The following is a 14,593-nucleotide window of genomic DNA, read 5'->3' as shown; positions in this document are numbered from 1 at the left end:
GGTTGCTACACCAGCTGTCCTATAGGGGGAGGGCCCTGGTCTGTAACAATTTGTTTGCATCTTCATTATGGCATAGAATGGCAATACTTGAGACTCCTGATGATTTGGTGAGAGGAATTCAGCAGCGACTAGTGGATTTTTTTCTGGTCGAGACAGCATTGGTTAAAAGCGGCTGTGCTGTATCTACCTATACAAGAAGGAGGCCAGGAGATGATTGACATCAGAGCAAGAATAAAGACCTTCAGAATTCAGACGGCACAGAGACTGCTCTACGGGTGTGATAAATAGTACAAAATGTCTTCATATTTTCTTTAATATTGCCAAAATTATTCACAAATGCAAAAAAAATTTCCTCAAAAACGGTGGTGCATAAGCTCAGGTCAATGAGGCCTACAATCAATATGTTCCAAAAATAAATACAAAACTTGTGCTAATTGAAAGAAACTAAGTTGGCAAAAGATCTAATCCAATATTTGGTCCTAAAATAGCATAATGAGAGATGTATAAGCAATTTTTATAGGCCGGTAAATCTTGACTGGGAAAACCAAATTAGATAAAACATTTTAGGGTTAGGTATCATGAACAATTAACAATATATTTTTTTTACATATTTTATTAATCTTTGTTAATGTTAGTTAATAAAAATACAACTGTTCATTGTTAATTCATGTTAGTTCATAGTGCATAAACTAATGTTAACAAATACAACTTTTGATTTTTAAAATGTATTACTATATAATGAAATTATTATTAACTAAGATTAATAAATGCTTAACTAATGTTAACAAATAGAACCTTATTGTGAAGTGTTACCAGTTAGTTAAGGACAGCAATGAGTAATGTGCTGTTATTTCGCTATAAAGACACCTACAGTCTCTCTGTCCCAGTTGTTGAAGAGACGTGTTTGACAGGCAAATATGCTTTCCTTATTGTACTCAGCACATATCACTTTAGAAAATAAAGAGAAAGAAGTGGAGCAGAGACGGCATTCCAATTTTCACAGGCTAATTAGAATGGCGGACATCCAAGCCTCTTAGTCATAAAACAGACCAAGTCATGTCATTGTTGTCTGCTGTAATTCTTCTTCTTTATTATATTCGTTGAATAATTGCAATATGTGTGTTATAGTCTTTTGTGTGTTTTAATTTTCCTGACTGGTACCCATTTGAATTCAAACCATCATGAATCAACACAACTCCAAAATATTCCCCCAGTAGTTAGAAGGTCTGAAGTATGTCAGTATATTTGTTTCAAGTTTACCACTGTTTGTTTCAGTGTTGTGAAAGACATTCTCCTTAATGAGAAGCAGGGGTGTAAACAGTAGGATGAATTCAGGTAAATTTGGCCACTTTCTGATTTTCATACTAAATCACCCTACAGAGTAATTCAACGTTAGTTGTAAAATTTCTAATTGAATAAATACTTGAGTCAAACATGAGTTTGCACAATTAATTGTGCTCCAAACTTTGAAGAAACCTGTTTAATTACAATTTCCTCAGTGGACTTACTATGTAAACTGAAACCTATGTTTATAAACCTATAGTTGTATTTTTTTTTCTCAAACCCGAAATTGTTGCAATGTAAATTTAGCAGAAGTGAATGTATAAATGTACAAGTATACGTGTTTATAGACTGACTGACAAACATGTTCGACCATGAGTGAAGTTTTTACAGATGGTTATTATTAAAACACATTGCTTTAGACTCTATGTTGTGGTAACTGATGATGTATTGGCTCTGTAAAAGCACATTATGTTTTAATAGGACAAGTTTAATTCATAATGATCAAACTAATTTGTATCCTTAGCCTCGGAAATAGAAGATAAAGACATGATGTACACTCACTATGGTCCTAATAAAGTGTCCAACGTGGTCTTCTGTTGTTGAAGCATATCTGCCTTAAGGTTTGACATGTTATGCAGTCTGAGATGCTATTCTGCTCACTACAATTGTACAGAGTGGTTATCTGAGTTAATCTGGAACCAGTCTGGCCATTCTTCTTTGACCTCTCTCATCAACAAGTCGTTTCCATCTGCAGAACTGTCACTCACTGGATGTTTTTAGTTTTTGGCACCATTCTGACTAAACTCTAGAGACTGTAGTGTGTGAAAATCCCAGGAGATCAGCAGTTACAGAAATACTCAAACCAGCCCGTCTGGTACCAACAATCATGCCACAGTTGAAATCCCTGAGATCATATTTTCCCCATTCTGATGGTTGATTTAAACATCAAATGAAACTCCTGACCCGTAGCTGCTTGATTTTATGCATTGCACCTCTGCCACACAATTGGCTTAAAGATAATTGTATAAATAAGTGCACAGGTGTTCCTATTAAAGGGGTCATGACATGGGTTTTTTTATTGTATTATTATGTTCCCTTAGGTGCAATTATAGTATTAATATATTTTTTTTTAAGAAAAACTTTTAAAATCTAGTGATTTATGACCTTTTCCCACCCTGTTTCTCATCCTCTGATTCAAACAGTCTGTTTTGGGGGCGTTTTCCATTTAAGACTTCAGTGTTAACGCCCACTGTTATGATTGGCTAACGTCAGTGCCTATGTATCAATTATTGACGCCCCCAGCCAGAACAATATGCAAGTAAACTAAGTAAAAACACTGTGATTATTCATAATGAATGAAATTGCGCTTTAAAAAGTAGTTTAAAGTTTAAAATAGATTACTTACAGTTTGCGTCGTCGTTGTTCCCAGAATAGTCGGCACGGACTTATCTTTGAGCAACAGTTTTCTGGCAAAGCCAGCATCATATTGAGATTTGTTCTCAAAACAGTCATCCTTAAAATGTACAGAACAAACGCTTAAGTTAACACTGCCGTGACTGGGACGTCCGCAAAAAATAAACTGCATCCATTTTTACCTGACGTCTGGATCTTTCGGCAGCTTATTCAGAGGTTTTGTTTGACCACAGCCAGGAACAGCACATCTGTGTGGCATCGTAATTTTCCTGTGCACAAGTAGTCTCTGTCAGAGCTCGCTGTCCATCGACTGAACACTTGTGAGGCGCACGGCGATACTGAAATGAGCGTAGTTGTCTTGCGCTTAAAGCGTAGTTATCTTGTGCTGGAGGCGGTCATATGCAAACGCTGTTACGTCACTTCTAACCGACACGTCACTTCTAACCATGAATCCAGAACGAGCTGTATTTTGAGCTTGATTAAATAAATGATTCGTTTAGAATGGGGAGGACGTCTTAAAATATTAAACTTGCAGGACGTTTTAATGATACAAAGACCTCTTATATACCAAAAGATCAAGGCAAATTTGGTTTCTCATGTCATGACCCCTTTAAAGCTTAGTGAGTTTAAAGTCCCACTATTATTCTTACATATTTGTTGTTATCAAAGTGTCTCTTAGAGTAGGTGTCTTTTTCTTCCCAACTCAACCTCTCTGACCATGCTCACACAAGCCTCAATCTTTCTTCACTTTTTATCAAAGACTTTGCTTTTGTCAGCTACGTGTGTTTTGTGTAGGGATGTGTTTACCTGTCCCTGTCTGAGTACAAGCAACACTTTGCTGCAATGTTCATTCCCCCTCTAATTAATTAGATGTCCAGAATACTTTTTTTTTTATTATTATATCTAAGGACTTTGGCTTGGGGGACAAAAGAGACCTCGTTGCATCTGACTCACTCTATTGTCACATTTGTGTGTCACAGCATGACTCTGTCACAGCTAAACTAATTGGATGAAAAAAATGGAAACGTACACGGAGAAGCAGCATGGATTTTGTATTTTAGTGTGTGCATTAAAGGTAGCATGGTAAAAGTCAGCCATAGCTATATTAATTCATATATGATAATTAAGTCACACTTAATCATGTTCCTCTCAGCAAAGAGCAAAGGTTTCCCCCAGCTACAATAAACATCTTTGAGCCTATTATGCAATAAATGTGCACATTCATTTCAAGATAATCAGGCACCGATTTTCCCAAGGTTACTTATGTACCCTGTCTTCTTAGCGGCTTCACTTTTCTGTGTATCTTTTTCTCTTTCTTATGCTATCTCACTCTCATCTACCTGTTAATACAGTTACTTGACTAATTGCCATAACTTAATTGTACATGTTAGGCTCTGGCAGCTGATCCAGTAATGGGGACAGAATGCTATGTTCTCTGTGTGCTGAATAATGCAGGGCCTCGGACATGAAATTGGAATTATGTGTGACTCATTTTGGCAAGCCTAAGAATGGGAAATCCTGAAAAGCTTCTACACACCTTTACAGTATATGGGTGTTTTACATTTGGTTTGATTGCTTGATCCAAACCAGAGTTCAATTTCAATCCTCCCCACTGCAGATTTATTTTCACATTGTATTTTTGGGTCTGAACCATGATATCCTCTTGAACCGCACCCAAGACCTGAAGTATGCTATTGCGCAATGCTTTCACACCAACACATTTACCCAAACTAATGTCAAATGGACTGGTCAGCACTAAAGTCTCTAGTGTCAAAGTGCCCTATGTATATCAGTATATATGCATGTCATTACATATCAGTAGGGTTTTGGAGATGTCTTGCCTCTGCTACTAGATGTCCAGCCTCTGATGTAGATTCCTCTTCCTCGAATCTGGTTGAACAGGAGGAAATAGTATCAAACGAAGCCTGACTGCCAAATGCACAGCACTGAGTTAAACTAACATTCCTCAACTGGTCTGACAATCGGCCCAGTAGATTCTGAGCATTAACAATAAATAATAAGTCATGGAAGGATAATGGCATTTAAAGTAATGACTCACTCTCTGTTTAATTAAGCACATAGTTAATTAACATTATGTCATTATGTCATGGAACATTTGTATAGATTTCAGGAGTTCAGATGTGTGTAATTATGTTTTAAATGCAGCCTATATCAAACAATTATCAGCCATTACAAACAAAATAAAATCAAATATGGTACAGTGATGTATACCATGTTATAAATGATTAACATGGTAATAATATACTGTAGTACTCCAAGGTACAATAAAACAATGGTATTATCATGTTACCATTTCCAAATCAAAAAGTAAAAAAAAAAAATGAAATAAAGTCAAAAATAATTAAATAAATAAATAGTTAATTTAAGACTTCAACCCGACTTTGGATAAGCGGTTGAAGATGGATGGATGAATAGTTAATTTAAATAAACATGAGGCTTTAAGATTAGATAGATCATATAGATTTTACTTTTAAGTAATATATACAATGTACATGTCATAAGCTAAAAGGTAAACATGAGGTGTAAGAAGGTAGCTAAAGTAGCGTTTCATTCTTAATTTGGTTGGGAGTTCATGGGAATACCCCACTGTGTGTTTGTGTGTGCAACTGGCTAACTGGATAATAGTAATGCAACAGAACAGTGTTAGCAGTCCACTGTCCAAACACATCCATCACATCCCATCACACTGACACCACAACCTGCCAGCCTCCTTTCCTGTTCGTTTCCAGAGGACCACACACACCTGTAAACCGCATACGGCCTGCACTATCACTTATAAAAAGCCATCTGGAAATAAGTTTTATTTTGCTTTTGCTTACAATTCAAAAGCCATAAATATCTACCACAGTAAAAGCAATTTAAATTCTCTGAAGTATATTTGTTTGTATGATCAATAAAACCTGATCATTTTTGTTTGTTTGTTTCCCAACAACTTGGCCAAACTCACAAGAAACTATCGAACCTGAATCCATTGCAGAATGAAGCCCTAATCAAGAAAACCCATAAGAGTTTATTTTTGCTAAACTGCATAGTTTTTGTTGATTTATTAATGAAAGAGTCAGTCCACTAATGAAAGTTGTTCTCATCTCTGAACAGTTTTTTTTTAATAATATATTAAACAGCTAGTATGGGCTGTAAACAACCATGGGTGAAAACAGCACAGAGATGAAAATGAACAAAGGGTTCAGGTAGGAGCTAATAAGTTTGTATAGATATGTGCCCTAGGCACGTTAGCATTGCTCTAGTGCTTTGTTTACACATGCAATCCTTGCGGAGACAAACTTTGTGTTTGTGCATCAAAGATTTACGCATAACTTTGTGTCAGGCTTGCTGTTTTTCTAGCGAACAGTGAACTTCATGAAAAAAGACAACTTCATAATTTATGGTTTATAATAATTTACTCTCACTTTGCTTAGAGCCACTCCCTTTGTCTGTAATGTTATTATAGTCCGTGGTTACCTGCGGGACTTGAATATGTTTACCCTTTCAGTTCTCACAGCCTCAGGGAAATACACACCTGACTGTGCACACAAACATAGAATTTGATTTGAAGATGTAAAGAAATATGCACGACTACAAAGGAATGAGTATTTTTTTTTGTGAGAAACCAGTGTAAGGCTTAAAGCCAAAGCATAATAAAAAATGTGGCTGGTTAACTGAACCATATTTTGGCCTCCTCACCGCACATAGATGTAAATAATCAAAATATGGAATGATTTTGTTAGTGTCAAGAGTCTTGGTGTAACATATATATATATATATTTTTATTTTATTTTTTTTTGTGTGAAATTGTGATGTACAAACAATGCAGCATATGGCTGTGTTCTTTCACACCTCTTCAAATAATGAGTGGCCGTAGAAAAATGCCTGTCTGATGTGAAAATCCATTTACAATGACAAGAAAAGGAAAACAAAAGCAAACTGTGAAAATGAAAACCATTTTCCAACTTAGAAACTTAGGGGAGAACCTGGGTATAAGAGAAGCACAACAATAGATCAATAGTTGCTCATGCTAAGGGGTAAATGTTGGCCATCCCAGGGGGAGACAGGCCTAGCGCACAGGGTGGAGGTGGACTAACCACTCACTGGTTCCACGATACAGCGGGAGCATGAAAATAGTGTTTTTCACAGCATTGCTTAAGGTTCTGTGTCAAGTATGAGTGGGGTGACTCAGGCCTGACTCACTGCAAAGTCTAAGAAAGACATTGAAATATTGATGTAGAAGATATCGCACAACAAAATAAAAAAATAAAAGGTTCCTCTAACAATTATTAAATTGTCACTGTAACTGTCTAACAGATTATTCACATATTACATATCAATGTTTTTAATTTTTTTATAGCTTTTAGAAAAAAAATGGAAAAGATAGCAAAATTTGCCTCAGTGAGCTGCCTTACCAAAAAATGCTGCCATGTTACTATTAGACAAAGACTGAGAGTTGATGCCAGACTTTATTTAAAAAAAAAAAAAAACTTTATTTAAAAAGAGTATTTACAGGGACTCTCTCTTCAATATTTTCTATGGGCTGAACTGCAGTTTAAAGAGTTTTTGGATCATTCCATGGACAAAATATATATAAAAAAACATCTTTCCAAGAACATTCAGTAGACAAAAAGATGGCATGCATGTTTATACCATGCATGCCATTCAAGAGATGGTAAGTCAATCCCTCACAGCCTCGTCATTCCCGTTAAATATGGTGCTACCATAAATAAAAGTTCCTCTCGCCAGCCTCTTAAATATTTTTTTTTTACCCAGGATACAAAAACCTTTTTAGGGATATGCATGAATACTCAAATATGTGCATGAGCTTAAGAACGTATTATGAGCCTATTTATTTATTTATGTTCTAGTTCACTGTAGGTCAGAATATGTACTACAGTACATACTATACACTGAAATGGCTAATTTAATTATTATTATTATTATTATTATTATTATATAGATCATAATAATAAAGCTTTAAATTCAACCAGATCAATCACATTCATTCTATTTAAAAACAAAATTCATGTATAGAACTTTGGATAACATTTTAAGGTTAACTCAGTAATCTCCATGATGGTTACTTCAAATATACCAAGTGAACACAACACAGGATGGGTAACACTAAATAGAACTGTAAACACAATTAAAATCCTTATAAAATAATTATGACCACTCATCAAAAAAAATTAAATAATCAGATTTAATTTAAATAATTTCAATAATTTTGTTCAAACACAGAGAATACATTTTAAAAGAACCTATAATTATTGAGTCAAATATAAATATAAAATGAAAAAAAAAAAAAAAAAACAAACATGTTTTTATTTAATACAAAGAAAAACGTTTGATAACAATTTACTAAGGGCCAAATACATTTTTCTTTAGTGTGTATATATATAGAGAGAGAGACAAGAGACAAGGAAGAGAGAAAGTCAGAAATCCACAGCTAAGGTCTCATCTCCTTTCATTAAGTGAAATATGTGACCCTCTCTGGGGAATCTTTGCAAATGGTATAAAATACAAAAGCAAATACAAAGCGTTGACGAGTCGAAGGTTGATTGGTAGAGCAGAGAGAACAATTAACTGTTGAGGAATTACATTTATGAGGGTGGGATGTATGGTAATTGCTCTGTTTGTATCTTTTTTTGGCCAAATTTGTATCACTTCACTCTCTTTCAGCTGTTAAACTTGTCAAAGTCAGTTCTGATTGAACCTTTCTTGCAGTCAGAATCCATCACTTGAAGCAGACTGTTTATTTATCCCATGATTACACAGTATTACAGACAGTCATGTTCAAATGTTGTCAGCTTGAGGAAACACCCTTGACAGTTCTTTTTTGGATTGTCTTGTCACTAAGTTAGTGACAAGACAATCCAAAAAGAATGTCTCAGATATTTCCTGTTCTTTTTTTGACTGTGATTATGCAAGGCCAACACCAAGTGTCCAATTGTTGTGTGTGGCCTCTCGGAACAGCTGGACGCCAATGTGGCCGCACTCCAAGAGCATAAGATGACACCAGCAGATGGTCAATTAGACCTCATAATTCCTAATTGTAAATTATGAGACAGGTGTCAAATTAGGTATACCTGCAAATTATTGTGCATGGTCTGTTAGCCTTTTGTGACAGTGTTCGGTACAGAGAAAGGCTTGGGGACAGTTTTGCAGCTAGACTGCAACATAATTTTTTTCAGAGCACGAGCAAGCCTGTGGAGGACAGTTGTGTGGATGGATGGTGCGTGCGCTAGACTACGATGACATTTGATGACTCACACAAGGTCAGTGTCTGCAAGGCGCCACGCAAGACGTCTCGTCTTTATCACACTCACCTCCTGTCTGCCTCCCCGTCGGGGTCACTTTCACTTAGTCAGGGACGCTTTGGACAGTTGGTTGTCCTTCCATCTCACCATGTCCCTGTTACACTCTGTCTGAGATACAAATAGCTCTTCCTATACTTCAAGAGTCATCAAGTCCCCTCCCATTAATTACAGCAAATCCCTCATCCTCAAGGGGTACACAAAAGTCTTGCTGTCCCAGACATAGGTAAAAACACAGACGGGACACACCGCCCGCAGTCTGTCATTAAGTTACAGCTGCCTCCAGCCTGCCCTTGTCATCCTGACCATCTCCGAGTTCCCTGTACTCTTCTGTGATTGTCACATTGGCTCAAAGGATGGTGGGCTGGTAAAAGACCTGTTCCATCTGTCTGTTACAACCTCTGACAGCAAGTGTGTATGGCTATATTATTTTACAATGGCAGCACTGTAACCTCATTAACCCCGTTACTGGTTGTCAGTAATAAAGCAGGCGACTGGAGGTATTATGGCTCCAGGCAACCAATTAGGGCTTTTTGACCCACTTGTTGAGCAATTTGTCATGGTTGTGCCACTTTCAACTTCCATGAATGAACAGAGAGAAAACAGGCCCACCCACAAAAGTAAGTTCAAATGGATGGAGAGATTTAGAAATGTGTATTACTCAAACAAAGTGGCAAAGGTTGGGAACATAAAAGCTGAACTTTTTCAGGAGTTTGCTTAGTCTTTTTGGATGAGCGAAAGAGTTTGGATAGGGGTTTAGCAGTGCTTGCCCACACACTGTAAACACTGTCTGACTGATGTTTTCATATGTGTGTGCATGTTTGAGAGAAAGCTAAGACTCATCTCTGTGGGCTTGTTGGGGAAGGAACAGGACAGCCAGAATGTTCCATGTCCAATACATGTTAAGCTCAATCAACATCTTTTATAAAGATATCTAAAAAAAAATGTGGTTACAGTAAGGTACACTATTTACAATGAAAGTAAATGGGGCCAGTCCATAAACAATTAAATAAACACTGATTCAAAAGTATAGCCACGAGACAGTAAAACATTATACTTGTTGAGATATACTGTAACATATTACAATGGTAATTCTGGTAAATCCCATAATGATGGTAAATAACTGAATTTATCAGACTAAAATCATGTTAACATGTAGAATGGTTACATTTTCTAGCTTTACAAACAGTGTGTATTTCAATGTTTATGGACTGACCCCATTAACTTCCATTGTAAGTGCCTTATCGGTACCACAATTTTTTCGTAATCGACATTTTTACACAAATGCTGTCAGATGAGCTTGAATTTTACCTGGAATAGTCCTTTATGGTGCAGTTTACATAAAATAAAAGGCTGTATGCACCTTTCTGGGTGCTTCTGAAGCTCTGCGCATGGAAATGAAGGAGCAAACAGCTTTCCTTTTCAAGGGCCAGGTATTATTTTTAACAACCCTATGAAGAAATTGCCCACGTTGGGCCTCACTGGTCCTGCTGTTTCCAGCATATGGAGGTAAAATGATGCCAGAGGAGCAGCAAATGTTCTGTGCCCATCTGAGTCCCTATGCCATGACATACTGGCACAGCTATTTCTTCCACAGACCATAATCAGGCTAGAACACCACAGTGGCAAAGGTTGTGTGCAATGTAGGACGTAAAATTGGGAGGGAAAAAAAAGGGCAATTTTTCAGGTGCTTTTCCAGATTCACATACCTCTCCAATTTTGTGTCCAATAAAAAAGCACACATGCAAATTTCATACAGAAGTCACCTTTATGTACTACCAATGTAAATGCAGAGTAGTTCTAGTGGCAGGTGTACATCATTACACCATTAGTTAGGTAACCCCTAGCCAATCACATGCAAGCCATTGCTTTATAAGTCTGCTCACAATCCATCACATTGCTGTTTCAGTGCTCTAACAAGGCAACCTCCACCACCACACCACCAGTTGAGTCTCATTCTGTATGGGGGTAGGCTCCTCGCCCCTGCCTCCTATCTCTGGAAGGATATAACGGTTCCGAGTACTACAACTTCGGACTGCCAGACAGGGCTTACGCCAAAGAGAGACATTACATTTCTATTTTATATTCATTACATAAATGTCATCTGCCATACGCAGTCATATCTTCATAACAGAATATATATATATATATTAAATTATACAAATTTAGTCTTTGCATGCTTTGGCTCTCTCATGCAAATAGATGAACATTTTCTTGCATTCCTCCTCCCAGGATGCCGAGGGGCAGACATTAGGGGCAGACATCCATGTCTGTTCCTGGGCATGCCATCATAAAACAGACATCAATAACTATGAATGGACCAACCCATTCCCGGATTATAAAAACATACTATGTAACATTAAGCCATTATTTTGCTCCGGATGGTCTCATTTAATATCTATTCTCTTCTGCCTGGTCTAGCTTTTTTGAGGCATTTCATTAGCATGCCAAAGCCTCATGGACTGGTGCTGGCTAGTGTTTACATGCATTCAAGTGTGTTTGTGTGTGCATTTTAGAGTTTGAGATAGAAAAGTAATGAAGGAAGTTCCCTCAGCAGGGGAGATCTAGTTGTTGGCTGCAAGGCAAGCAAATTATTCTACTACAGGAGGTTTGGAGTTTGTTTTGGAAGGTGTCACAGCAATCCCTTTTACACACATCAACTGATTCACAGCCAAGTATACATACAAATGAGAAATGGAGAAATGCACTACAGCTACCTGCAAGACAAATTATGAAAAATGAGTTGCTTTGGAAATGAGGTGAGTACAATAAGAAGCATCTGTTGAAGGAAGGAAGCAGAAATCAGTCCAAGATGATGAAAAGTAAAAAAATGACAAATGCAAAGTCTTTTTTGGTCTTTATGTATACACACACATTCACAAAGACCACTGATTCCATTAAGAGGTTAAAGAGGCATAGCCATATTTGAAGTGTCAATAAAGGACCTGTGGAGTGTTTAGAGAAGTACATTTAATGTGTCTCCCATAAGTCAGGCTTCATTATTTCTTCGTGACTCTCAAACCTGCTGCATGCAAAGCCAGCATCGGCGTTAATCAACCAGCTGACCCGGTAAATTGCCGCTCTCCTGAGGGGAACACCTTCTCTCTCTCTTTCTCACTAAGACACATCTGTGCCCCCTCACCTGTGACTCAGAAGACCAGACTCTAATTGTTTATCCAGTAATTGGTCAAGCCCGGTCAGGTTAGCCTGTTTTGTGTGGGCAAAATTGTGCACATCCTCACATTATAAGTGTACCAATACAGAATCATTCTGTAGACTTCTGACAGCACCCGTTGAGCCCTTTTCATCTATCTCATCTATCTGTTTCCATCTCTTTAACTAATATGCATAAAGGATGATTTGTAGGTGTAGTTTAATATAGATTGATGTGCTTCAGCCCTGTGTGGTGCAGATATCCTCCTGGGCTGTGATGTTAAATGGTGTGTCACGCTTAGGTGTAATTCCGCGCATTCTTGCTCAGCTATGCCACCACAGTGGCATGACCGCGCAAGGTGGGACCCTGCTGCTGGCTCCAGTGTACTTACTCTTGAGTAGCCAGATTTCTGACTTGCTGCATAAGGTCTGGTCCACACTGAGGCTTTTTCTGATTAAAAACCACCCAAACAGAATATATTGGCTCATGGAGATACAGTACCCAGTTGCTAACGTTTTACAATGTAAGAGACTCAAAAGAAAAAACTGTAAATATCTTGATTTGATCCCACTAACCTTTGGGAAATCAAGGTACCTGGTAAACACAATTACCAGCCAGCCAATCAGAATGGAACTGGTGATTTCAGCAAACACTTGCCATTTTTGCATACAATATTATCTCCCATTGGAAATCTTTGCATTAAGTCAACGTCATTTTCCTTTTCCTGTGGCGCTACTAGTGCATTACGCCAGCAGCATCAGAGACGTGGGTTCTTGTCCTGTGGAAACCAGGAAGTAAACATGATCACATAATCAGGGAGGAGTGTGATTCTGAGGTTGCATTTTCAGTCTATGATTACATTTGTTCTTCACTGATGGTTAGGTTTAGGGTCTGTGTTTTGGTTTGGTTTGGGTCACGGCGTATAGTTAACAAAATATGCTTTCCTTTTAACTGTATTACTTAATTTACAGCTACAAATACATCTCGCGTTTGGCACCACTCTGTGAACATTGCACCCAGAAACTGGAGCTTGCATGTGCCCAAACATTCAACAACACTTACAGCTTCGGCCAATGGGGTAGTACTTTGAATTTTCCATAAAAACATACTGATTTCAGGTGAAGATCTTTTCACCTACTGTCACCAAATTCACAGTCTAATTATTCATACTCTCTTCCTTCCACTCGCTCTAACAATCTCAGAAGCTTCTAGACTTGCATCAACATCATTTGGTTCAGTAGCTGTTCTTGTGTTTTTCTCTGAGACAGAGAGCGATACATAAATGAAGGAAAGTACTGTTAGGTCCAGCACATGGCACAAAGAGTGTGGAAAGGCTGCTATGCTGTTTTCTGGTTGGCTGGTGGAGACAGGAAGTCTGTTTCAGCATAATCACACCACTGTGTTAATTCCAGTCGTGAAAAAAACCCATTGTAGTCTCCGTCATCATATTTCTAGGCATTCTCCTCAGCCTAGAAATATAGCAAGTCAAAGGTCATTCTAAGATTATTCATGCCTCTGTGCAGTTATTGAATCTTATATCAATGAAGTGATACTGTTGATCTTTACTCTACACTTCTGGCTCATTTGAGATAATTGTCAGTTATGATTGTTCCTTTCATGTGCGTTTGGCTGAGGAGCTAAGCAAATATAGATTTGCCTTGACAAAGCCTGGCAAACTATAATGCCCTCAGTAATGACTGACATTTCTCCATTTGTGTTACTAATTACTGATTTACACTGCCAACAATGGCTTCTGAATTTTTCTGAATGAGAGAGTCATGTGAAATTGTTTTTTTTTTCTTTCAGATTAACTTTCTTTTAATTGTGTTTTCTGTACTGTTTTTATCCATTATATGGTGTACCAGCCTTATCAATTGTATTGTACCACTCCATTTGATTACCGTTATGATATATTACAGGTATACATTATGGAAATTAAAGAATTCCTATGTACTATATTTACTATGAACCATGCGGACATCACAATGCAAAGCTCCTTCCTAATCCACCCAGAACATTTATGGAAACAAAGCTGTTGAAATGGAGTTGGTGGTATTGACATCAGCACATTCTAAGGGACAGGAGTGTGAAAGTGGTCATGCACAGCTAATTACTACAACTTTTTTGCTGCGATAAACCTGGACAAACATGATAACGGGAATATAAAAAAAACATAAAATGCTACAACAGTGCTAATTTAAATGGGAATTCACCCAAAAATGAAAATAGTGTCATTATATTCATGTTGTTTCAAACCTGTATGACTTTCTTTTGTGGGACAAGAAGATGTTTGGCATCCTCAATCATAATTCACTTAAATTGAAAAATGAAAAGTTTTTCTCCATACAATAAAAGTTAATTGTGACTCAGGTTAACATTGTGCCTAATATCCCCTTTTGTGTTCTATGGAAGAAAGAAA

At 37.4% G+C, this 14,593-nt stretch overlaps 1 protein-coding gene across 1 annotated transcript in view; it reads left to right on the top strand.

Annotated features, from left to right (window-relative positions):
• LOC127661993 (kin of IRRE-like protein 3) overlaps positions 1-14,593 on the top strand; it is a 245,909-nt gene that overhangs the window by 97,350 nt on the left and 133,966 nt on the right. The window lies entirely within an intron of this gene.

Source organism: Xyrauchen texanus, chromosome 21, assembly GCF_025860055.1.
Source record: "Xyrauchen texanus isolate HMW12.3.18 chromosome 21, RBS_HiC_50CHRs, whole genome shotgun sequence".
Taxonomy (NCBI): Eukaryota; Metazoa; Chordata; class Actinopteri; order Cypriniformes; family Catostomidae; genus Xyrauchen; species Xyrauchen texanus.
This window is presented reverse-complemented; position numbering and strand designations above follow the sequence as displayed.